At 45.8% G+C, this 27,679-nt stretch overlaps 1 protein-coding gene and 1 long non-coding RNA gene across 2 annotated transcripts in view; both read left to right on the forward strand.

The window, feature by feature from the left end:
- LOC135559048 (voltage-gated potassium channel subunit beta-1-like) overlaps positions 1-27,679 on the forward strand; it is a 97,643-nt gene that overhangs the window by 5,330 nt on the left and 64,634 nt on the right. The gene's annotated exons all lie outside the window — the stretch shown is intronic.
- LOC135558224 (uncharacterized) lies at positions 13,292-18,176 on the forward strand. Its single transcript, XR_010458333.1, has 3 exons — positions 13,292-13,755; positions 14,031-14,090; positions 16,517-18,176. It is a non-coding gene; the product is annotated as an uncharacterized LOC135558224 (long non-coding RNA).

Below are 27,679 nucleotides of genomic sequence, written 5' to 3' on the forward strand. Positions count from 1 at the left end.
GGCTTAGAAGCACACAATGTTTAAGAAGGCTTAGAAGCACACAAAGTTTAAGAAGGCTTAGAAGCACACAATGTTTAAGAAGGCTTAGAAGCACACAAAGTTTAAGAAGGCTTAGAAGCACACAAAGTTTAAGAAGGCTTAGAAGCACACAAAGTTTAAGAAGGCTTAGAAGCACACAATGTTTAAGAAGGCTTAGAAGCACACAAAGTTTAAGAAGGCTTAGAAGCACACAAAGTTTAAGAAGGCTTAGAAGCACACAATCAGGCCAGAGTCACGATGGGTATAGAGTCTTACGTAATGAGTCAGTGTGTGGTAGTTAATGAACTGTACAGTGTTTTCCATACAGAGTGTATTGACCATTAAGTGTTGACTCATAGTGTTTAGGATTGAGTTACTGAGCAATCTTGTATATGGCGAATGTTTATGGATTGGCGTAAGTGGATGTCACGAGCTCTACTCCTCAGTGACTTGAGGTCCCAGTACAAGGTGCAAGGACATTATATTGTTTTGTTATTGATTGCCATTCCCTAGTGAGGAATGGTTATTGTGCTCAGTCAGTTACAGTCAAATCTGCCTGCAGGTTTATGAACAATAAATGATGACATCCATACATTTATGAGGGAATTGGAATGTTTTAGTTTAAATGTATAAGTTGTTTACAATGTGTTTAAGAGATGTATAGGTTTATGTTTATTATGTGTGTGCAATGCAGTATTGAATGTGTCAATGTCTTGATTACTCCACTTTGTCTCTTGACCTGTTCACCTACAGTTGAAGTCAGAAGTTTACATACACCTCAACCAAATACACTTAAACTCAGTTTTCACAATTCCTGACATTGAATCCTAGTAAAAATTCCATTTTTGGTCAGTTAGGATCACCACTTTATTTAAAGACTGTGAAATGTCAGAATAATAGTAGAGACAATGATTCATTTCTGCTTTTATTTATTTTATCACATTCCCAGTGGGTCATACGTTTACATAAACTCAATTAGTATTTGGTAGCTTTTCCTTTAAGTTGTTCAACTTGGGTCAAACAATTTGGGTAGCCTTCCACAAGCTTCCCGCAATAAGTTGGGTGAATTTTGGCCCATTCCTCCTGACAGAGCTGGTGTAACTGAGTCAGGTTTGAAGGCCTCCTTGCTCGCACACACTTTTTCAGTTCTGCCCACAAATCTTGACTTCTTTGTCCTTAAGCCATTTTGCCACAACGTTTGAAGTATGCTTGGGGTCATTGTCCATTTGGAAGACCCATTTGTGACCAAGCATTAACTTCCTGACTGATGTCTTGAGATGTTGCTTCAATATATCCACATAATTTTCCTGCCTCATGATGCCATCTGTTTTATGCAGTGCACCAGTCCCTCCTGCAGCAAAGCACCCCCACAACATGATGCTGCCACCCCCCTGCTTTAAGGTTGGGATGGTGTTCTTCGGCTTGCAAGCCTCCCTCTTTTTCCACCAAACATAATGATGGTCATTACGGCCAAGCAGTTCTATTTTTGTTTCATCAGACCAGAGGACATTTCTCCAAAAAGTACGATCTTTGTCCCCATGTGCAGTTGCAAACCGTAGTCTGGGTTTTTTATGGCGGTTTTGGAGCAGTGGCTTCTTCCTTGCTGAGCGGCCTTTCAGGTTATGTTGATATAGGACACGTTTTACTGTGGATATAGATACTTTTGTACCTGTTTCCTCCAGCATCTTCACAAGGTCCTTTGCTGTTGTTCTGGGATTGATTTGCACTTTTCGCACCAAAGTACGTTCATCTCTAGAAGACAGAATACGCCTCCTTCCGGAGTAGTATGACGGCTGCGTGGTCACATGGTGTTTATACAGAACAACGTGGTACCTTCAGGCATTTGGAAATTGCTCCTAAGGAGGAACCAGACTTGTGGATGTCTACAAAAAAAAATCTGAGGTCTTGGCTAATTTCTTTTGATTTTCCCATGATGTCAAGCAAAGAGGCACTGAGTTTGAAGGTGGGCCTTGAAATACATCCACAGGTACATCTCCAATTGATTCAAATGATGTCAATTAGCCTATCAGAAGCTTCTAAAGCCATAATATCATTTTCTGGAATTTTCCAAGCTGTTTAAAGGCACAGTCAACTTAGTGTATGTAAACTTCTCACCCACTGAAATTATGATACAGTGAATTATAAGTGAAATGATCTGTCTGTAAACAATTGTTGGAAAAATTACTTGTGTCATGCACAAAGTAGATGTCTTAACCGACTTGCCAAAACTATAGTTTGTTAACAAGAAATTTGTGGAGTGGTTGAAAAACGAGTTTTAATGATTCCAACCTAAGTGTATGTAAACTTCTGACTTCAACTGTAGACTTCAATTTGGAGGCAAGGTTGTAGCAACCTGTAACGGCTGTTGGTGGAAGAAGGTGAGGACCAAGGTGCAGCGTGGTACGCGTCCATGATTTTTATTAGAACCGAACACTAGAACAAAAATTATCAAAGCGGCACAAACTAAACAGTTCTATCTAGTGCAGGCACACGAAACAGAAAACAACTACCCACAAAACACAGGTGGGAAAAGGCTACCTAAGTATGGTTCTCAATCAGAGACAACGATAGACAGCTGCCTCTGATTGAGAACCACACCTGGCCAAACACACAGAAATAGAAAACATAGAACCCACAACATACAATGCACACCCCAACTCATGCCCTGACCAAACAAAATAAAGACATAAAAAGGATCTCTAAGGTCAGGGCGTGACACAACCTCATGATGGGTATAGGGCAAATTCGAGCATTGTAGAGTGACCTGAACCTATCAATGTTACATTGAGCTTGGTCAATGGAATATGAATGACAGTCATCCAATATGCTATAATAGAAATAAGACCATGCTCGTACCCGTATGAGGGTTGAAAAAGGCAGATTTGGGCCTAATCAGTGCTTAAATTGGAATACAGTGCTTGTACAGTAGCATGCTATAAATGACGTCAGAGCTCAGGCTCTGCGCTTCAATGCGCTGTGTGGGTTTTGACTGACTGCTGTTCTGAACTTGAGCATCGCACGCACAAGAAGTTGGTCCCATCCCTCCCACTAGTTGGGCAACTTTAGCACACTTTTTGTTGTCTGAGTGAGGGACATGCTGTAAATTAAGAGGACCTTATGTATTTTGTAAAATGAGATGTTGAGAATTATAATAAATTCCACTTTGATGTTATACAAACAAGCCAAACACCTGTGAGTCCAAATGTGCACTTCACATTTTCTTATCATAAAACTCATACACAGTCTCACTGTTGATGATCACTATGTTTGTACAGTTACAAGATGACATGGCGTCATACCCTGGGTTGCTCTGAACAGAATGAGCCTAAGTTTGTCTATTGTGATTCACACCTGAATGCTCGTGCTTGTAGTACCCTATAAGGATACATGTTTATTTGTATTTGGTCACCATTTCCTCATGTTAAGCCTAATGTTGATGTTTCACGAAGCTCTCTGCCTACGGTGTCGCAATGCTGCTATTCAGAATGCTGTCCTGCAGAAATAATGCACAGTATTTACTTGTTCAGTAATTAAAGGGGGAAATTCAAACATTGCAGATTGTAGAATGAATTTTCGATGCCGCTCTCATGAGCGCCGCTGGGTCTCTGGCAGTCATCAACTTGGTTTTCTGGGAGAGGAGGAGATGGAGGACCCAGGAACTGTCACTATTCTCGAGGGGAGGAAGAAGAAGATGAGCAAGGCCACTGTCACTATTCTCGAGGGGAGGAAGAAGAGGATGAGCAAGGCCACTGTCACTATTCTCGAGGGGAGGAAGAAGAGGATGAGCAAGGCCACTGTCACTATTCTCGAGGGGAGGAAGAAGAGGATGAGCAAGGCCACTGTCACTATTCTCGAGGGGGAGGAAGAAGAGGATGAGCAAGGCCACTGTCACTATTCTCGAGGGGAGGAAGAAGAGGATGAGCAAGGCCACTGTCACTATTCTCGAGGGGAGGAAAGGAGGATGAGCAAGGCCACTGCCACTATTCTAGAGGGGAGGAAGAAGAGGATGAGCAGGGCCACTGTCACTATTCTCGAGGGGAGGAAGAGGAGAATGAGCAAGGCCACTGTCACTATTCTCGAGGGGAGGAAGAGGAGGATGAGCAAGGCCACTGTCACTTCACTTTACTTACTTCATTGTCCCCATGGGGACATGTTGTTGCAGTGTCATGTACACGTTTAAAGTAGCGTTTAAATAACAAAACAAATTGACAATACAACTTGCATACCAGTTACATACCAATAAAAAGAGACTAGCCTGCTGGCCTTACTGGGTCGATAGGAACATTTGCCTGAGCTATTTAGGAGGGATATCACACTTGGCACAAATTATTGCCTAGTTCTGTTTTTCCTGCCGAGGGGTGCCCTATACCTGCGCCCAGAGGGGAGTAGTTCAAAGTCCAGGTACAGGGGTGGCTTGGGTCTAAAATTATTTTGTGAGCCTTGCGGAGGGCCCTGACCTTAAAGATCTCATCCAGGCCTGTCTGTTTGGCTCTCAGTACCTTGGGGAGGGCCCTGACCTTAAAGATCTCATCCAGGCCTGTCTGTTGGACTCCCAGTACCTTGGGGAGGGCCCTCGACCTTAAAGATCTCATCCAGGCCTGTCTGTTTGGCTCTCCGTACCTTGGGGAGGGCCCTGACCTTAAAGATCTCATCCAGGCCTGTCTGTTTGACTCCCAGTACCTTGGGGAGCGCCCTGACCTTAAAGATCTCATCCAGGCCTGTCTGTTTGACTCCCAGTACCTTGGGGAGGGCCCTGACCTTAAAGATCTCATCCAGGCCTGTCTGTTTGGCTCTCAGTACCTTGGGGAGGGCCCTGACCTTAAAGATCTCATCCAGGCCTGTCTGTTTGGCTCTCAGTACCTTGGGGAGGGCCCTGACCTTAAAGATCTCATCCAGGCCTGTCTGTTTGACTCCCAGTACCTTGGGGAGGACCCTGACCTTAAAGATCTCATCCAGGCCTGTCTGTTTGACTCTCAGTACCTTGGGGAGGGCCCTGACCTTAAAGATCTCATCCAGGCCTGTCTGTTGGACTCCCAGTACCTTGGGGAGGGCCCTGACCTTAAAGATCTCATCCAGGCCTGTCTGTTTGACTCCAAGTACCTTGCGGAGGGCCCTGACCTTAAAGATCTCATCCAGGCCTGCCTGTTTGACTCCAAGTACCTTGCGGAGGGCCCTGACCTTAAAGATCTCATCCAGGCCTGTCTGTTGGACTCCAAGTACCTTGCGGAGGGCCCTGACCTTAAAGATCTCATCCAGGCCTGTCTGTTTGACTCCAAGTACCTTGGGGAGGGCCCTGACCTTAAAGATCTCATCCAGGCCTGTCTGTTTGACTCTCAGTACCTTGGGGAGGGCCCTGACCTTAAAGATCTCATCCAGGCCTGTCTGTTGGACTCCCAGTACCTTGGGGAGGGCCCTGACCTTAAAGATCTCATCCAGGCCTGTCTGTTTGACTCCAAGTACCTTGCGGAGGGCCCTGACCTTAAAGATCTCATCCAGGCCTGTCTGTTTGACTCCAAGTACCTTGCGGAGGGCCCTGACCTTAAAGATCTCATCCAGGCCTGTCTGTTTGACTCTCAGTACCTTGGGGAGGGCCCTGACCTTAAAGATCTCATCCAGGCCTGTCTGTTGGACTCCCAGTACCTTGGGGAGGGCCCTGACCTTAAAGATCTCATCCAGGCCTGTCTGTTTGACTCCAAGTACCTTGCGGAGGGCCCTGACCTTAAAGATCTCATCCAGGCCTGTCTGTTTGACTCCAAGTACCTTGCGGAGGGCCCTGACCTTAAAGATCTCATCCAGGCCTGTCTGTTTGACTCCCAGTACCTTGCGGAGGGCCCTGACCTTAAAGATCTCATCCAGGCCTGTCTGTTGGACTCCCAGTACCTTGCTTGCTGTGGTGATAATCCTTCATATTTCTTTGGCTGACAGTGGCATTGCCAAACCAACAAACAATACGAAAAGTTAACATACTCTCAATTAAAGATTTGTAAAACAGAGTCAGTATAGTACAATTAACATTACAAGATAGAAAGTCTCTATTGACTCTTTTTATAGATCAGGTCTGTACATTTACTTCACTGAAGCTTATTGTCCAAGAGGACACCCATATATTTGTTTTCTTCTACAATCTCTATGTTCTGACCTCTGATAGATGTTGCAGAGATACGCTTCCTGAAGTCTATCTCTTTGGTCTTGGTGTTCCTCATCATCATGCAACAGGCTCATCAAGGCAGTGTCATCAACGAACATAACGAGGTGTCTGTCAGGATGGGAACTAGTACAACTATTAGTGTACAAGATGTACAGGAGTGGGGAGAAAACACATCCCTGAGGAGAGCCTGTGTTGGTGTGCTCTACACTTGGGGACCTGTTTTGACCGCTGTGACCATTGGCTCAGGAAGTACAACATCCACAAAATAAAGTCCACCTGTGTGCAATCTAAGTGTCACATGATCTCAGTATATATACACTTTTTCCGAACGGCCCCAGAGTCTGCAACACCACTAAGCAAGAGGCACCAGCAAGCAAGCGGCACCATGAAGACCAAAGATCTCTCTAAACAGGTCAAGGACAAAGTTGTGACAAAGATGTACTGGGACAAAGACGTACAGATCAGGGTTGAGTTATCAAAAATATCCAAAACTTTGAACATCCCACGGAGCACCATTAAATCCATTATTAAAAATGTTTAAGAATATAGCACCACAACAAACCTGTCAAGAGAGGGCTGCCCACCAAAACTCACGGACCAGGCAAGGAGGGCATTAATCAGAGAGGCAACAAAGAGACCAAAGATAACCCTGAAGGAGCTGCAAAGCTCCACATCAGAGATTGGAGTATCTGCCCATAAGACCTCTTTAAGCCATACACTCCACAGAGTTGGGCTTGACGGAAGAGTGGCCATAAAAAAAGTAATTGCTTAAAGAAAAAAATAAGTAAACACGTTTGGTGTTCGCCAAAAGGTACGTGGGAAGACTCCCCAAACATATGGAAGAAGGTACTCTGGTCAGATGAGACTAAAATGTAGCTTTTTGGCCATCAAGGAAAATGCTATGTCTGGCACAAATCCAACACCTCTCATCACCCCGAGAACATGTTTTTCATCGGCAGGGACTGGGAAACTGGTCAGAATTTAAGGAATTATGGATGGCGTTAAATACAGGGAAATTCTTGAGGGAAACCTGTTTCAGTCTTCCAGAGATTTGAGACTGGGACGGAGGTTCACCTTCCAGCAGGACAATGACCCGAAGCATACTGCTAAAGCAACACTTGAGTGGTTTAAGGGGAAACATTCAAATGTCTTGGAATGGCCTCGTCAAACCCCAGACCTCAATTCAATTGAGAATCTGTGGTATGACTTAAAGATTGCTGTACATCAGCGGAACCCATCCAACTTGAAGGAGCTGGAGCAGTTTTGCCTTGAAGAATGGGCAAACATCCCAGTGGCTAGATGTGCCAAGCTTATAGAGACATACCCCAAGAGACTTGCAGCTGTCATTGCTTAAAAAGGTGCCTCTACAAAGTATTGACTTTGGGGGGGATAGTTATGCACGCTCAAGTTCTTTTTTTGGGGTCTTATTTCTTGTTTGTTTCGCAATAAAACATATTTTGCATCTTCAAATTGGTAGGCATGTTGTGTAAATCAAATGATACAACCCCCCCAAATTTAATTCCAGGTTGTAAGGCAACAAGATAGGAAAAATGCCAAGGGGGCTGAATATTTTTGCCAGCCACTGTACCTCCCACATAGTTCAGTCAAAACACCCTCGGAGACAAGTGATACTGATACTGAGAGGGTTTCTCCCTCTCCAGGAGCTGACAGTAGGTTGGCCTGTGGTAGTTTTAACTGTGGGTTTCTCCCTCTACAGGAGGCGACAGTAGGTTGGCCTGAGGTAGTTTTAACTGTGGGTTTCTCCCTCTCCAGGAACCAGTAGGTTGGGCTGAGGTAGTTTTAACTGTGGGTTTCTCCTTCTCCAGGAGACAGTAGGTTGGGCTGAGGTAGTTTTAACTGTGGGTTTCTCCCTCTCCAGGAACCAGTAGGTTGGCCTGAGGTAGTTTTAACTGTGGGTTTCTCCCTCTCCAGGAGCCGACAGTAGGTTGGCCTGAGGTAGTTTTAACTGTGGGTTTCTCCCTCTCCAGGAGACAGTAGGTTGGCCTGAGGTAGTTTTAACTGTGGGTTTCTCCCTCTCCAGGAGACAGTAGGTTGGCCTGAGGTAGTTTTAACTGTGGGTTTCTCCCTCTCCAGGAGCTGACAGTAGGTTGGCCTGAGGTAGTTTTAACTGTGGGTTTCTCCCTCTCCAGGAGCCGACAGTAGGTTGGCCTGAGGTAGTTTTAACTGTGGGTTTCTCCCTCTCTAGGAGCCAGCAGTAGGTTGGCCTGAGGTAGTTTTAACTGTGGGTTTCTCCCTCTCCAGGAGGCGACAGTAGGTTGGCCTGAGATAGACAACATTGTGGTCTGATGTCTCCAGGGGAGGTCTGGTGGTGGCAGAAACACATTTGGTATTGTCCCATAGCACAAATCAAGTCTTATTTTTCCTAGTGTGACATTTCACATACTGGTGGTATGTGCGCAGGACTTTGTGCAATGTACAGTTGTCAAAATCCCCTAAAATATATGTGGGTGCGTCAGGGGTGATGGATTCCAGTTTCTGTGACATCTCTGATGCCTTTGTTATATTGTTATATTAACTTTTGGTTGAATGTACACAACGGTAACAAACAATTGGTGGAACTCACTGGGCAGTTCAATGTCGGGGGTACAGAGTGTCTCTCTTACCAGGATCGATTTACACCACTGATCGCTGACAAGCAGGCAGATGCCCCCACCGTGAAGTTTCCCTGTGACTGTCAGATCACCGTCCGCTCTAACCAGAGTGAAGCCGGCCGACTCCACTTCCCTGGACTCTGTCATCCAGCCAAGTCTCAGTAAATGCCAGCAAACAGGCCTCCTGGTTTTCCCCCTCAGTGCATCAGCAAGGTGGTGTGTAAGGGAGGTTTGGTCTTGAATTTTTTAAGTCTTTGTCTGATTCCCCCGTGTTTTCTACGTTTGCATTTAGGTTTGTAATCCACTCGCAGACAATCGGGATTAGATGGGCCATTGGGATATCCATGTCATTCGTGTTTGAGTTGCATTGTAGTAAGAACTCTCTGCTGTATTGGATTCCGCTGCCAGCAGCGTTTTCATTATTTACTCAGTTTGTAGCGGGTATGTACACCATCAACAAGATCAGTCCCAACCCCACCACTGTAAATCCATCATTGACAGATAGTTTACAAACTAAGTGTACAAATTAAAAACATAAAAGAACACCACACCAAACGTCACACACACTGCAGGATGCAACAGAGCCGCGCCCCTTTCATCTCCTGTAGCACCAACTAGACTGGGACATTATGCCGGGCCCGGGCAGTGAGTTCTCTGTCGGGACTGGGAGGCTGCTAGTGCTAGCTGATGCATCACTAAGGCTACTAGCTTCCACCTGCGATAGTGTGCAACTCAATATTAGGAAGGTGTCCTTAATGTTTTGTTCACTCAGTGTATACTGTCTGTCTGGCTCACCGACTACCCATGTTGGACAGCACAAATATTCCGCTTGCTACATGTGAAAATTACTTACTTACTGTCAAAATGATAATATTTTGGCATAGATGTGAGATGACGGGCGCATGAGACCTCAGAGCTCGTAGGCCCCTCCGCCTTGAGGTTTCTGTGGGGGTTTCCACTATGCCAGTGACTCAAGACTCCTTTCATTTATAATAAGATGTTTTTGATTGCGTAAACAACAACAATAATCTGTGATGGCAGAGATGCAGGGTTGTGTTCCAAACAAAACAACGACAAGTGTTCTTGCTCTAGTTCCTCAACGGCCCAGCTGAAAGAGCTCAAAAACACCTTATAGTTGAAGACTCTTCTTAGAGTCATAAAAGTGCAGTGAAATGACTTAGGAACTGTACACGCTTTAGAGAGGTGTGTGGCCACTTGGAGACAGCAGTTTGACCTCTCACTCAAACCCTTGTCTTTTCTTCTTATGTTGCACCCCCCACATTTTCCATTAATATTTTTATCATGTCAGGGATTGTAATTCAAAGTATTTTTAGATTTTGATATAAACAAATGCAGAGAAAAGTACAATAAATGTCAAATCCACATCAAATCAACAGTGCAATGTTTGGATTCAGTCTTGTGTCAGGTGAAATGCTGTGTCCTCAATTTAATAATTTTCCCCTAATCTCCAAACTGTTACCTTTCAATTGCTACCACTCTTATGCATATGCATTTTCACATTTATTCTGTAAGAAACATTTTAATATAGGCCAATTCCCACGAGTGTAAAGTTGGTGCCGTCCTCCTAATCTTAAACGGCACTGACTGCCACTGGTGTGTGGGTGTGAGTGTGTGTGTGTTTGTGTACCTGTCACGCTCTGCTTCACATGCCACATTGGGAAACATCTGAGGGTGTAATCCTGATACAGAGCGCGAGCAACACGACCAGATGGAACCACAACGTGATAATACGGCCGTTAGAGTCATTCACAGTTGTCATGGAGATGTGAAAAATACTTACATATACACTACCGGTCAAAAGTTCTAGAACATCCTACTCATTCAAGGGTTTTTCTTTATTTTGATTATTTTCTACATTGTATAATAATAGTGAAGACATCAAAACTATGAGATAACACATGGAATCATAAAGTAACCAAAAAAGTGTTAACCAAATTCTTCAAAGTAGCCAACATTTGCCTTGATAACAGCTTTGCACACTCTCATAGCCAACAAGCGTTCAGCATATGTGGGAACTCCTTCAAGACTGTTGGAAAAGCATTCCAGGTTAAGCTGGTTGAGAGAATGCCAAGAGTCTGCAAAGCTGTCATCAAGGCAAAGGTTGACTATTTGAAGAATCTCAAATATAAAATATATTTTGACTTGTTTAACACATTTTGGGTTACTTCATGATATCATATGTGTTATTTTATTGTTTAGTAAAAATAAAGAAAAACCCTTGAATGAGTAAGTGTTTTAAAACTTTCGACCGGTAGTATATATATACAGTACATTATATACTTTATTTTACCCACTTCTTCACCCCAATTTCGTGATTACAATCTTGGCTCTTCTCTGCAACTCCCCAACAAGTGGGGGCTCTCAGCATTGGAGAGAGTCTGAATGATTCTACATCTTTATAAAGAAGTCTCACACCAGTTTGCTGGTAAGGTATGGGATGCAACAAGCTATACACAGGGAGTACAAGTACCAGATCAATGTGGAGCTATACACAGGGAGTACCAGTACCAGATCAATGTGGAGCTATATACAGGGAGTACCAGTACCAGATCAATGTGGAGCTATATACAGGGAGTACCAGTACCAGATCAATGTGGAGCTATACACAGGGAGTACCAGTACCAGATCAATGTGGAGCTATACAGAGGGAGTACCAGTACCAGATCAATGTGGAGCTACACACAGGGAGTACCAGTACCAGATCAATGTGGAGCTATACAGAGGGAGTACCAGTACCAGATCAATCTGGAGCTACACACAGGGAGTACCAGTACCAGATCAATGTGGAGCTATACACAGGGAGTACCAATACCAGATCAATGTGGAGCTACACACAGGGAGTACCAGTACCAGATCAATGTGGAGCTATACAGAGGAGTACCAGTACCAGATCAATGTGGAGCTATACAGAGGGAGTACCAGTACCAGATCAATGTGGAGCTATACACAGGGAGTACCAGTACCAGATCAATGTGGAGCTATACACAGGGAGTACCAGTACCAGATCAATGTGGAGCTATACACAGGGAGTACCAGTACCAGATCAATGTGGAGCTATACAGAGGAGTACCAGTACCAGATCAATGTGGAGCTATACAGAGGGAGTACCAGTACCAGATCAATGTGGAGCTATACACAGGGAGTACCAGTACCAGATCAATGTGGAGCTATACACAGGGAGTACCAATACCAGATCAATGTGGAGCTACACACAGGGAGTATCAGTACCAGATCAATGTGGAGCTATACAGGGAGTACCAGTACCAGATCAATGTGGAGCTATACACAGGGAGTACCAGTACCAGATCAATGTGGAGCTATACACAGGGAGTACCAATACCAGATCAATGTGGAGCTATACACAGGGAGTACCAGTACCAGATCAATGTGCACAAGTAAGAGGTACTTGAGGTAAATATTAAGGCAGGGTAAAGTGACAGAGTAGCAGCAGTATATGATGAGTGTAAAAGTGTGAATGTGTGTGCGTATGGGTGTTTGTACTGTGTCGGTATGCACGAGTGTGTGTACATGTGTTTGTGTTGTGTCGGTGTGTGTGCGTATGTAGTATATGTGTGAATGAGTGTGGGTTTTGTGTGAGATTGTCAGTGTAGTAAGTGTGAGTGAGTGAATATACACAGTAATGTGTGTATATAGCCTTGTAAGTGTGCATAGAGTCAGTGAACTGTTTACTTGGACAGTCGCCTATCACAGACAGGCAGTGTGTGTTAAAGAGCGAGAGAGAGGGAAGGGGGGGGGGGGAGTTCTCCAAAGCCTCAACTAATATTAATTTTGACATGGTGACAAATAGCCCAGCTTTCAAAGGCAATATCAGAGAGAAACAGAAACCATAGTCACATTTGTTTGACCCAGGACTGAGTTTGGGAAACCCTAGGCTAATATACTAAAATGTAAATAATTTGAATTAATCCTTATTAAGTACACTGCTTTTGACCAGATTCAAATGAGCCCTGGTCAAATGGAGTGCACTATATAGGGGATAGTGTGCCATTTGGGACGCAGGTAGTGTGTCCTCCCGATCTGGCTTTGAGTAACCGGTTTTAATAAACTTGTAACTCATCAGACCTTAAGCCATTGTCTCGATTCAGATGGCGTCACTCCTCAGCGATGCTCGTCCCTCAACCGATCTGTCTTGTAGGATGTGGAACTCAATTTTCATTTTTTTTTAAATTCCAAAGCATCCGCCATTTAAAAAACGAAAACATAGTTCCTGATTTATGATGTCCCGGTGCTCGCGTATGACCTTACATGAAATAGGCAGAATAACTAGCAAATGTATGACAAATGTTGTGACAGTGATTTAATAGTTTGCAATTGTGAGAAAATAAAAACTGAGCTACCTCCTGCAAAAACTCATAGCAAGGACATTGGTGCAGTGACTGAACCAGCTGCTTAGCAAGTTGTTGTTGCTAGCTTACTTACATAGTATCCAATTACACAATATCCAGAACTGATAGCGATTACAGGACGTAGTTCCACCCCTGTCGAGGTGGATCCAGTTGAGCTGGGAATGGGCATCAACATGTAGCTAATATCACTCACTGGACCAGCCATAGAACATCAGCTGACAACAACTATCTATTTTTATTTTTGTGTTGACAACAACTGCAAAGTTTAGTGTATGTGCAACTACACGCAAGTACAGGCGTCTGGGGTAACGTTTCATCAGTTACCTGCCGGAGATATTCCTCGGAGCCGACAGTGGCTGGCGGCAATAAAGAACGCTGCTTATAATGTGAATCCTTCCGTGGAGAATTCTGTGTTTAAGGCACATTCAGCCTGTGGATTTCAAAAATGACCAGAAAAATATGATCTGATGGGGTTGCCAGGTCATAGAAAGTTGAAAAGTGAAGCTATTCCATTGTTTCCCCCATCACTTCAAAGAGGAAGGCATCCAATCAGCCAACATCAGCGCAGCAGAAAACAAGTCGAGCAGAGGTAACGTATCTAAATTAGGTAGCAAACTACATTTATTTGGTCTAAACCAAAATTTTGCTAGCTAGCTTTCATAATACGCTGACTAGACATTCCAACGCAAATCAATGTAATTAGCCAGCTGCTATCTACCGATGTGATTTGTAACTTTGCATGCTAATGTTAGCTACTTTAGGGTACGTTAGCTACAGCCAACCAGACCATATCTAACCGTTACCTAGCTAGCTAACTTACTACCGCAGATGTTAATGTCGCTCGTCTATGTGTTTTATTTACAGAGTCCGATCCCATCAACATCTGCAGCTTCATCAACATCAAGCTCAGCACCAGGAACTAGTGTAAGTCACCTTTGCTAAATCTTTCCATGACTCCATGAGGAGTAAATAAATGTACTTGAGCTCGGCATAAACATCGTCCATGTCTTGTTGCCACGGTTGGTGTGTTTACAAGTATGCTACTATATTAGCTTACTTTTTTCCTCATCAATCTACACACAAACCCCATAATGACAAAGCAAAAACTTTGCGAATTTATTAAAAATAAAAAACAGATACCTTATTTACATAAGTATTCAGCCCCTTTGCTCTGAGACTCGAAATTGAGTGCAGGTGTATCCTGTTTCCATTGATCATCCTTGAGATGTTTCTACAACTTGGAGTCCACCTGTGGTAAATTCAATTGATTGGAAATGATTTGGAAAGGCACACACCTGTCTATATGAGGTTCCACAGTTGACATGTCCGTGCAAAAATCACACCATGAAGTCAAAGGAATTGTCCGCAGAGCTCCGAGACAGGATTGTGTCGAGGCACAGATCTGGGGAAGGGTACCAAAAAAGGTCTGCAGCATTGAAGGTCCCCAAGAACACAGTGGCCTCCATCATTCTTAAATGGAAGAAGTTTGGAACCCCCAAGACTCTTCCTCGAACTGGCCGACCGGCCAAACTGAGCAATTGAGGGAGACGAACCTTGGTCAGAAAGGTGACCAAGAACCTGATGGTCACTCTGACAGCGCTCCAGAGTTCCTCTGTGGAGATGGGAGAACCTTCCAGAAGGAAAACCATCTCTGCAGCACTCCACCAATCAGGCCTTTATGGTAGAGTGGCCAAAAGGCACCCAAAGGACTCAGACTATGAGAAACAAGATTCTCTTGTCTGATGAAACAAAGATTGAACTGTTTGGACTGAATTCCAAGCGTCAAGTCTGGAGGAAACCTGGCACCATCCCTACGGTGAGGCATGGTGGTGGGATTGGAAGTCTAGTCAGGATCAAGGGAAAGATGAACGTAGAAAAGTACAGAGAGATCCTTCGATGAAAACCTGTTTCAGAGCGCTCAGGACCTCAGACTGGGGCAAAGGTTCACCTTCCAACAGGACAACGACCCTAAGCACACAGCCAAGACAATGCAGGAGTGGCTTTGGGACAAGTCTCTGAATGTCCTTGAGTGGCCCAGCGAGAGCCCGGACTTGAAATCGATCAAACATCTCTGGAGAGACCTGAAAATAGCCCTGCAGCGAGGCTCCCCATCCAACCTGACAGAGCTTGAGAGGATCTGCAGCGAAGAATGAGAGAAACTCCCAAAATACAGGTGTGCCAAGCTTGTAGGATCATACTCAAGCAGACATGAGGCTTTAATCGATTAGGTGTGGTAGGGTAAAACATTTAACAAAATACCAATTCATCTTCGCTTCAAAATAGTCAATAGTGAAATATCAAAACAACACCAACTACTCAATGAGTCAGAATTTCTGTTTTTCATCAAATGAACATCACCACTGAATAGTCATTCTTTCTGGAGGCCTACTGTTCCTCTGACACCTTCGCAGTGTCTGAGTTACTGTTTCAGAAGCTACTTTCACACTCCTAGTACCTGGTGTCACTGGTCAAAACCACATCCATCAATACAGCTACAACTTCTTCTGTAGTATTCTCTGTATTATGGAGCCTTAGTTGATTGTTTATGCAAAGCTTGGAGTCTAAATTGGGAGAAAAGCAGAGGTATTAGTAAGAAGGGGATGGTGTGGGTAACTGACTGGTGTCTGTTGGGTGTGGGTAATGTGTGTGTGAAGGATAACATGATCTTTTGACACAAGGGGGATGGGTGGATATGGTGCCTAGTAGTGGTCCATGAGACACCTAGTAATTATACTGGTGCATGTCCTGAACTGATGATATCTTGCTATCCTGGAGCATAAGAATGTGGGGCGAAACAAGCCAGGACAGCAACAAGGTGTTTATGAAAGCACAATCCCCTCTTGAGAAAACAAAATCATCAATACACAAGCCAAGTACTCCTCAAAGTGTTCACACCAATGAGGTCAGTTCTTTGGCATGGGGAAGAGGGACTGTTAGTATACTCTTCTAGCCTATTCACTCTATTTTTGGCGGTGCTTCTTTACTCAACCACACTACTGTAGGTGCTCATACACAACACTACATGACTAGACTGTCTACAAGTCAAGCCCCCTCAACCTTTTCATACTCTTGCAGTCAATTATTTAGCATGGGGGAGAGGGGCTGTTAGTATACACTTCTAGCCTATTCACTCTATTGTTGGCTGTGCTTGTCTACTCAACCACACAGCTGTAGGTGCTCATACATAACAAACATTCCACACCTTTGCTAATAGAACATCTCAATATCCCATTATTAACTCTGGGTGTAACAAAATACATACCAGTCAACCGTACCCTTTTTTGTTTACAAATTAACATGGTTTATTGTATGATTATATATCCTCATGATCTGTATTCATGTCTTTCCAGGAGACTTTCAGCACAAACAAATAATCTGCAAGAGGTCGAAGTAGCGGGTGATGAAGAGTGTACGAGCCCAGTACTGACCACTTCAGGGAGAGGCTTGTCCACCTGGCTGCGGAGTGGAGAACGGACAAAACGGCGGTCTACAAGCAACCAGTCACAGCTTCCCAAACCCAACAACCCTGCCAACAGCGCCAACGCCTGCTAAACCAGCTGCCAAAAACAAGGTTCACCAGCTGAAGAACATTCAGGACCCTGTCTGGAACATTCAGCCTACACAACGTCCATATTCATTTAGACTGATGTTGTACTATCATATAGAATGCCTAGTATGCTCACAACTGCATTGTGGTATAGATATTGCTAGCTCTTGTATACATGTACATAGTGGAGTTTGATCAAATGTTTTATATAATCTTTTTTACAAGGGTATAGACAAGTGACTAAAGGATTCCAGCAGCATCAGAAAACAAAGTATTGACTTCAACTTCTGGATCAATTCATTGTGGTATTCATGTAATCTAGCTACCATCTTGATGCTAAAACAAGTGATGCATGAACTTGGTGTATCATTTCAACTTTCCTTTGTTGGCAAGTAAACATGTTTCAATAAAACAGTAGATTAGTCTGTCAATAGTAAGTAGATTGACAGTAGATTAGTCTGTCAATAGTAAATAGATTGACAGTAGATTAGTCTGTCAATAGTAAGTAGATTGACAGTAGATTAGTCTGTCAATAGTAAGTAGATTGACAGTAGATTAGTCTGTCAATAGTAAGTAGATTGACAGTAGTTTTGTCTGTCAATAGAAAGTAGATTGACAGTAGATTAGTCTGTCAATAGAAAGTAGATTGACAGTAGATTAGTCTGTCAATAGTAAGTAGATTGACAGTAGATTTGTCTGTCAATAGAAAGTAGATTGACAGTAGATTAGTCTGTCAATAGTAAGTAGATTAACAGTAGATTAGTCTGTCAATAGAAAGTAGATTGACAGTAGATTAGTCTGTCAATATAGCAAACAAGTAGACATGGCTTGTATTCAAGAGAAAGTTTAAATGCTCTGGAGACTGAGGTGAGTTTACACAGCAGTATGCAGGAACAGTTATGGCAATGTATGGCATATACACTGAGTGTACAAAACATTAGGGACAGACTGACCAGGTGAAAGCTCTGATTCCGTATTGATGTCACCAGTTAAATCCACTTCAATCAGTGTAGATGAAGGGGAGGAGACAGCTTAAAGAATCATTTTTAAGCCTTAAGACAACTGAAACATGGATTGTGTATGTGTGCCATTCAGAGGGTGAATGGGCAAGAGAAAATATTGAAGTGCCTTTGAACAGGGTATGGTAGTAGGTGCCAGGCTCACCGGTTTCAGTGTGTCAAAGACTGCAACACTGCTGTTTTTTTTTAACGCTCAACAGTGTATCAAGAATGGTCCACCACACAAAGGACATCCAGCCAATTTGACACAGCTGTGGGAAGCATTGGAGGCAATATGGGCCAGCATCCATGTGAAACCCTTTCGACAGATGGTAGAGTCCATGTCCAGACGAATTGAGGCTGTTCTGACGTCAACGGGGGCACATGCTCCTAATGTTTCATACCCTCAGTGTACACAGTAGAAGAAACATATACTACTAACGCCTATAATAAATACTACAGTTATACAAAGGGACTGCTTGTATGTGTGTTGCAGTGAGGTGTTTGGAGTCACTTTGATACCAGGGGTGATTGTTGTTTTGGGACGTTTCACATCTCCTCTTGAGAGTCAACGACTTCTTTGTATTCAACATACTGTTCATCCCGTGAGGGATAAATTGCTTGAATGTCCCCAACAACGCACGCAGGCAAGGGGATTCAGTGTCCTCTGCCTAGCTTCTCCCCATGTACAACAAACTCCAACAATAATCTGTAGGCCACCAAGCAGTATTGTCTGAAAGAGAATGACAAAAACGCTATTATTCTTTAATGGACAATCGTTGTGTACGGTCTACATTCCTAATGTAGCAGCACGATGCAGAATTTGACACATCTTACTGACACATGTTAACTAGCTATTTAGCTAGCTAGCTACAACAACACAGGTACAGTTACTTAACGACTAATATGACTCATAATGCCAAAATCATTCCTTTACTCGTCATCATCTTCAAACATTTCTCCAGTTTGGCTCCTAATGAGATGCACTGAGGCTAGCTAGGCTAGGTTCTCCAGTAAGAGCTGTCTGTGCTTGAACACCGTTGTGTGTACCTCAGTGGACCGCACCCGCATAGGCTCCACCAGTCTTGAATCGCCATCGCTGCTTGTTCTCGCTGTCTCAACTCCTCTTCCGTGTACTACAGCTCAAATGAAAATGGCTGTATGTCCCGTTGTAAAAGAACACTGAAACGTTTTCCGTCGTCCAGGTCTTCTTGGAAAGAAGAATCATCGAAAGCAGCCTTTGGAATTACTTACCAATCTCGGACAGACAGTGCATGGTAACATAGCTCCCGTTAGCCTGTAGAAAACTAGTACTGCTCCCATTTTCAAAAAGCCCGCCTTCGAGCGTGGGAACACAATTTGACAAGGAAGTAGGGCTTTACAAAGCCAGGGAAAATGAGTCAACCTAATGTCGTGGCAGATAGGAACATCGTTGAGACAAGTCCAATGGCTCTATTGAACAAGGACAACCATATCTACTCACGACTAGCGTGATTGTGCAATCCGCGAAACACCAAGGCCACAATAATTGCTACAAAACATGACACCTCTATCAAGCGATGACATCACTCTCCTGGTGCGAAAATTCAAATATACGGCTATGATGCATAATTCTGCCTGAAACTCATCTCATCACTCATGATTATGTAGGGAGACTGGAAAAGCACCCAAAACAGATTCTAGTGTAGCGGTGAAGTTTCCCTTTAAAAGGGACTGTAATCAGAAATCAGTTGGTAAATAAGCATGTTTCCCTGGGATTGATAATGCTACTTTGTATCGTTGGCTCAGCTGAACACAGCAGTTGACTTGGGAGGCTACTGCAATCACTCGCGGCATAACAGCTGCTTCATGAAAACTCATAATAATGCTAGCTAGCATTTGTTGCAAGCATTCAACAATGTCTGTGTAGCACTTAGTCAATAGCTGGTTAATAGCAGTGACTGGCTCAGCGAGCAGCTAACGATAGCTAAATAATTTGCAGGTTGACTTTATTGTGACGAATCTTGCCCTGGAGGCAGAACTAGGCAATTCCCACTAGATGGGAACGTCAACATATCTATATTGTAAAAGAAATGAATGAAAACAAAAATGTGCTTTTTCGACTCTGTCAATCACCGTATTCTTATTGGCAGACTCAACAGCCTTGGTTTCTCAAATGACTGCCTCGCCTGGTTCACCAACGATTTCTCAGACCGAGTTCAGTGTGTCATATCGGAGGGCCTGTTGTCCGGACCTCTGGCAGTCTCTATGGTGCTGTCACAGGGTTCAATTCTCGGGCCAACTAATTTCTCTGTATATATCAACAATGTCGCTCTTGCTGCGGGTGATTCCCTGATCCACCTCTACGCAGATAATACCATTCTGTATACATCTGGCCCTTCTTTGGACATTGTCTTAACTAACTTCCAAACGAGCTTCAATGCCATACAACACTCCCTCCGTGGCCTCCAACTGCTCTTAAACGCTAGTAAAACCAAATGCATGCTTTTCAATCGTTCACTGCCCGCACCCGCCTGCCCGACTAGCATCACTACTCTAGACGGTTCTGACTTAGAATATGTGGACAACTACAAATACCTAGGTGTCTGGCTCGACTGTAAACTCTCCTTCCAGACTCAAAATTAAATCTAGAATCGGCTTCCTATTTTGCAACAAAGCCTCCTTCACATCATACCCTCGTAAAACTGACTATCCTACCGATCCTCGACTTCGGCGATGTCATTTTACAAAATAGCTTCCAATACTCTACTTAGCAAACTCGATGCAGTCTATCACAGTGCCAACCGTTTTGTCACCAAAGCCCCATATACCACCCACCACTGCGATCTGTATGCTCCAGTTGGCTGGCCCTCGCTACATATTCGTTGCCAGACCCACTGGCTCCAGGTCATCTATAAATCTAGGCTAGGTCTATGCTAGGTAAATATCAACACCCACCCGTAGCACGCGCTCCAGCAAGTATATTTCACTGGTCTTCCCCAAAGCCAACACTTCATTTGGCCGCCTTTCCTTCCAGTTGTCTGCTGCCAATGACTGGAACTAATTGCAAAAATCACTGAAGCTGGAGACTTCTATTTCACTCACTAACTTTAAACATCAGCCATCTGAGGAGCTAAAGGATCGCTGCAGCTGTACATCGCCCATCTATAAATAGCCCATCCAATCTACCTACCTCATCCCCATATTGTTTTAATCTACTTTTCTGCTCTTTTGCACACCAGTATTTCTACTTGCACATCACCATCTACTCATCTATCAATCCAGTGTTAATTTGCTAAGTTGTAATTACTTCACTACTATGGCCTATTTATTGCCTTACCTCTTTAGCTCTTCATGCCATTTGCACACACTGTATATAGACTTTATTTTTTTTCTATTGTGTTATTGACTGTACGCTTGTGTATTCCATGTGTAACTCTGTTGTTGTTTGTGTCGCACTGCTTTGCTTTATCTTGGCCAGGTTGCAGTTGTAAATGAGAACTTGTTCTCAACTAGCTTACCAGGGTAAATAAAGGTGAAATAAAAATAAATAAAAAATACATCTCAAACCCCCTACTTCACTCCAGTCTGCAACCCCCTATCTCAAACCTCCTACTTCACTCCAGTCTGCAACCCCCTACTTCACTCCAGTCTGCAACCCCCTATCTCAACCCCCTACTTCACTCCAGTCTGCAACCCCCTATCTCAACCCCCCTACTTCACTCCAGTCTGCAACCCCCTACTTCACTCCAGTCTGCAACCCCCTATCTCAACCCCCTACTTCACTCCAGTCTGCAACCCCCTATCTCAACCCCCCTACTTCACCCCAGTCTGCAACCCCCTATCTCAAACCTCCTACTTCACTCCAGTCTGCAACCCCCTATCTCAACCCCCTACTTCACTCCAGTCTGCAACCCCCTATCTCAACCCCCCTACTTCACTCCAGTCTGCAACCCCCTATCTCAAACCTCCTACTTCACTCCAGTCTGCAACCCCCTATCTCAAACCTCCTACTTCACTCCAGTCTGCAACCCCTATCTCAAACCTCCTACTTCACTCCAGTCTGCAACCCCTATCTCAAACCTCCTACTTCACTCCAGTCTGCAACTCCCTATCTCAACCCTCTACTTCACTCCAGTCTGCAACCCCCTATCTCAAACCTTCTACTTCACTCCAGTCTGCAACCCCCTATCTCAAACCCCCTACTTCACTCCAGTCTGCAACCCCCTATCTCAAACCTCCTACTTCACTCCAGTCTGCAACCCCCTATCTCAACCCCATACTTCACTCCAGTCTGCAATCCCCTATCTCAAACCTCCTACTTCACTCCAGTCTGCAACCCCCTATCTCAAACCCCCTACTTCACTCCAGTCTGCAACCCCCTATCTCAAACCTCCTACTTCACTCCAGTCTGCAACCACCTATCTCAAACCCCCTACTTCACTCCAGTCTGCAACCCCCTATCTCAAACCTCCTACCTCACTCCAGTCTGCAACCCCCTATCTCAACCCCCTACTTCACTCCAGTCTGCAACCCCCTATCTCAAACCTCCTACTTCACTCCAGTCTGCAACCCCCAATCTCAACCCCCTACTTCAGTCCAGTTTGCAATCTCAAACCCCTATCTCAAACCTCCTACTTCACTCCAGTCTGCAACCCCCTATCTCAAACCCCTACTTCACTCCAGTCTGCAACCCCCTATCTCAAACCTCCTACTTTACTCCAGTCTGCAACCCCCTATCTCAAACCTCCTACTTCACTCCAGTCTGCAACCCCAATCTCAAACCTCCTACTTCACTCCAGTCTGCAACCCCCCTATCTCAAATCTCAAACCCCTACTTCACTCCAGTCTGCAACCCCCTATCTCAAACCCCCTACTTCACTCCAAACCCCAATCTCAACCCCCCTACTTCAGTCCAGTTTGCAACTCCCCCTATCTCAAACCTCCTACTTCACTCCAGTCTGCAACCCCCTATCTCAAACCTCCTACTTTACTCCAGTCTGCAACCCCTATCTCAACCCCCCTTCTTCACCCAGTCTGCAACCCCCTATCTCAAACCTCCTACTTCACTCCAGTCTGCAACCCCCTATCTCAAACCCCCTACTTCACTCCAGTCTGCAACCCCCTATCTCAAACACCCTACTTCTCTCCAGTCTGCAACCCCCTATCTCAAACCACCTACTTCACTCCAGTCTGCAACCCCTATCTCAAACCTCCTACTTCACTCCAGTCTGCAACCCCCTATCTCAAACCTCCTACTTCACTCCAGTCTGCAACCCCCTATCTCAACCCCCCTTCTTCACCCAGTCTGCAACCCCCTATCTCAACCCCCTACTTCACTCCAGTCTGCAACCCCTATCTCAAACCTCCTACTTCACTCCAGTCTGCAACCCCCTATCTCAACCCCCCTACTTTACTCCAGTCTACTCCCCTTCTTCACAGGTCTCCAGTCTGCAACCCCCTATCTCAAACCTCCTACTTCTCTCCAGTCTGCAACCCCCTATCTCAAACCTTCTACTTCACTCCAGTCTGCAACCCCCTATCTCAAACCTCCTACTTCTCTCCAGTCTGCAACCCCCTATCTCAACTCCTCTACTTCACTCCAGTCTGCAACCCCCTACTTCACTCATGTCTGCAACCCCCTATCTCAACCCCCCTACTTCACTCCAGTCTGCAACCCCCTACTTCACTCCAGTCTGCAACCCCCCTACTTCACTCCAGTCTGCAACCCCCTACTTCACTCCAGTCTGCAACCCCCTACTTCACTCCAGTCTGCAACCCCCTATCTCAAACCTCCTACTTCACTCCAGTCTGCAACCCCCTATCTCAAACCTCCTACTTCACTCCAGTCTGCAACCCCTATCTCAACCCCCCTACTTCACTCCAGTCTGCAACCCCCAATCGCAACCCCCCTACTTCAGTCCAGTTTGCAACCCCCTATCTCAAACCTCCTACTTCACTCCAGTCTGCAACCCCTATCTCAAACCTCCTACTTCACTCCAGTCTGCAACCCCCAATCTCAACCCCCCTACTTCAGTCCAGTTTGCAACCCCCTATCTCAAACCTCCTACTTTACTCCAGTCTGCAACCCCCTATCTCAACTCCCCTACTTCACTCCAGTCTGCAACCCCCTACTTCACTCCAGTCTGCAACCCCCTATCTCAAACCCCCTACTTCACTCCAGTCTGCAACCCCCTATCTCAAACCCCCTACTTCACTCCAGTCTGCAACCCCCTATCTCAACCCCCCTACTTCACTCCAGTCTGCAACCCCCTATCTCAACCCCCCTACTTCACTCCAGTCTGCAACCCCCTATCTCAAACCTCCTACTTCACTCCAGTCTGCAACCCCCTATCTCAAAACTTCTACTTCACTCCAGTCTGCAACCCCCAATCTCAACCCCCCTACTTCAGTCAAGTTTGCAACCCCCTATCTCAACCCCCCTACTTCACCCCAGTCTGCAACCCCCTATCTCAAACCTCCTACTTCACTCCAGTCTGCAACCCCTATCTCAAACCTCCTACTTCACTCCAGTCTGCAACCCCCTATCTCAACACCCTACTTCACTCCAGTCTGCAACCCCCTATCTCAAACCTCCTACTTCACTCCAGTCTGCAACCCCCTATCTCAAACCTCCTACTTCACTCCAGTCTGCAACCCCCTATGTCAAACCTCCTACTTCTCTCCAGTCTGCAACCCCCTATCTCAAACCCTCTACTTCACTCCAGTCTGCAACCCCCTATCTCAAACCTTCTACTTCACTCCAGTCTGCAACCCCCTATCTCAAACCTCCTACTTCACTCCAGTCTGCAACCCCCTATCTCAAACCCCCTACTTCACTCCAGTCTGCAACCCCCTATCTCAACCCCCCTACTTCACTCCAGTCTGCAACCCCCTATCTCAAACCTCCTACTTCACTCCAGTCTGCAACCCCCTATCTCAAACCCCCTACTTCACTCCAGTCTGCAACCCCCTATCTCAAACCCCCTACTTCACTCCAGTCTGCAACCCCCTATCTCAAACCCCCCTACTTCACTCCAGTCTGCAACCCCCTATCTCAACCCCCTACTTCACTCCAGTCTGCAACCCCCTATCTCAACCCCCTACTTCACTCCAGTCTGCAACCCCCTATCTCAAACCTCCTACTTCACTCCAGTCTGCAACCCCTATCTCAACCCCCTACTTCACTCCAGTCTGCAACCCCTATCTCAAACCTCCTACTTCACTCCAGTCTGCAACCCCTATCTCAACCCCCCTACTTCAGTCCAGTCTGCAACCCCCTATCTCAAACCTCCTACTTCACTCCAGTCTGCAACTCCCTATCTCAACCCCCTACTTCACTCCAGTCTGCAACCCCCTATCTCAAACCTCCTACTTCACTCCAGTCTGCAACCCCCTATCTCAAGCCTCCTACTTCACTCCAGTCTGCAACCCCCTATCTCAACCCCCCTACTTCACTCCAGTCTGCAACCCACAATCTCAACCCCCCTACTTCAGTCCAGTTTGGAACCCCCTATCTCAAACCTCCTACTTCACTCCAGTCTGCAACCCCTATCTCAAACCTCCTACTTCACTCCAGTCTGCAACCCCCTATCTCAACCCCCTACTTCACTCCAGTCTGCAACCCCCTATCTCAAACCTCCTACTTCACTCCAGTCTGCAACCCCCTATCTCAAACCCCCTACTTCACCCCAGTCTGCAACCCCCTATCTCAACCCCCTACTTCACTCCAGTCTGCAACCCCCTATCTCAAACCTCCTACTTCACTCCAGTCTGCAACCCCCTATCTCAACCCCCTACTTCACTCCAGTCTGCAACCCCCTATCTCAAACCTCCTACTTCACTCCAGTCTGCAACCCCTATCTCAACCCCCCTACTTCAGTCCAGTCTGCAACCCCTATCTCAAACCTCCTACTTCACTCCAGTCTGCAACTCCCTATCTCAACCCCCTACTTCACTCCAGTCTGCAACCCCCTATCTCAAACCTCCTACTTCACTCCAGTCTGCAACCCCCTATCTCAAACCTCCTACTTCACTCCAGTCTGCAACCCCCTATCTCAACCCCCTACTTCACTCCAGTCTGCAACCCCCTATCTCAAACCTCCTACTTCACTCCAGTCTGCAACCCCCTATCTCAAACCTCCTACTTCACTCCAGTCTGCAACCCCCTATCTCAAACCCCCTACTTCACCCCAGTCTGCAACCCCCTATCTCAACCCCCTACTTCACTCCAGTCTGCAACTCCCTATCTCAAACCCCCTACTTCACTCCAGTCTGCAACCCCCTATCTCAACCCCCTACTTCACTCCAGTCTGCAACCCCTATCTCAAACCCCCTACTTCACTCCAGTCTGCAACCCCCTATCTCAACCCCCTACTTCACTCCAGTCTGCAACCCCCTATCTCAAACCTCCTACTTCACTCCAGTCTGCAACCCCTATCTCAACCCCCTACTTCACTCCAGTCTGCAACCCCCTATCTCAACCCCCCTACTTCACCCAGTCTGCAACTCCCTATCTCAAACCTCCTACTTCACTCCAGTCTGCAACCCCCTATCTCAAACCTCCGACTTCACTCCAGTCTGCAACCCCCTATCTCAACCCCCTACTTCACTCCAGTCTGCAACCCCCTATCTCAAACCCCTACTTCACTCCAGTCTGCAACCCCCTATCTCAAACCTCCTACTTCACTCCAGTCTGCAACCCCCTATCTCAAACCTCCTACTTCACTCCAGTCTGCAACCCCTATCTCAACCCCCTACTTCACTCCAGTCTGCAACCCCCAATCTCAACCCCCTACTTCAGTCCAGTTTGCAACCCCCTATCTCAACCCCCTACTTCACTCCAGTCTGCAACCCCCTATCTCAAACCTCCTACTTCACTCCAGTCTGCAACCCCCTATCTCAACCCCCTACTTCACTCCAGTCTGCAACCCCCTATCTCAAACCTCCTACTTCACTCCAGTCTGCAACCCCCTATCTCAACCCCCTACTTCACTCCAGTCTGCAACCCCCTATCTCAACCCCCCTACTTCACCCCAGTCTGCAACCCCTATCTCAACCCCCTACTTCACTCCAGTCTGCAACCCCCTATCTCAAACCCCCTACTTCACTCCAGTCTGCAACCCCCTATCTCAACCCCCTACTTCACTCCAGTCTGCAACCCCTATCTCAAACCTCCTACTTCACTCCAGTCTGCAACCCCTATCTCAAACCTCCTACTTCACTCCAGTCTGCAACCCCCTATCTCAAACCCTCTACTTCACTCCAGTCTGCAACCCCTATCTCAAACCTTCTACTTCACTCCAGTCTGCAACCCCTATCTCAAACCTCCTACTTCACTCCAGTCTGCAACCCCCTATCTCAAACCTCCTACTTCACTCCAGTCTGCAACCCCTATCTCAACCCCCCTACTTTACTCCAGTCTGCAACCCCCTATCTCAAACCTTCTACTTCACTCCAGTCTGCAACCCCTATCTCAAACCTCCTACTTCACTCCAGTCTGCAACCCCCTATCTCAAACCCCCTACTTCACTCCAGTCTGCAACCCCCTATCTCAACCCCCCTACTTCACTCCAGTCTGCAACCCCCTATCTCAAACCTCCTACTTCACTCCAGTCTGCAACCCCCTATCTCAAACCTTCTACTTCACTCCAGTCTGCAACCCCCAATCTCAACCCCCCTACTTCAGTCCAGTTTGCAACCCCTATCTCAACCCCCCTACTTTACCCCAGTCTGCAACCCCCTATGTCAAACCTCCTACTTCTCTCCAGTCTGCAACCCCCTATCTCAAACCCTCTACTTCACTCCAGTCTGCAACCCCTATCTCAAACCTTCTACTTCACTCCAGTCTGCAACCCCCTATCTCAAACCTCCTACTTCACTCCAGTCTGCAACCCCCTATCTCAAACCCCCTACTTCACTCCAGTCTGCAACCCCCTATCTCAACCCCCCTACTTCACTCCAGTCTGCAACCCCCTATCTCAAACCTC

Source organism: Oncorhynchus masou, chromosome 17 (genome assembly GCF_036934945.1).
Source record: "Oncorhynchus masou masou isolate Uvic2021 chromosome 17, UVic_Omas_1.1, whole genome shotgun sequence".
NCBI classification, from domain to species: domain Eukaryota; kingdom Metazoa; phylum Chordata; class Actinopteri; order Salmoniformes; family Salmonidae; genus Oncorhynchus; species Oncorhynchus masou.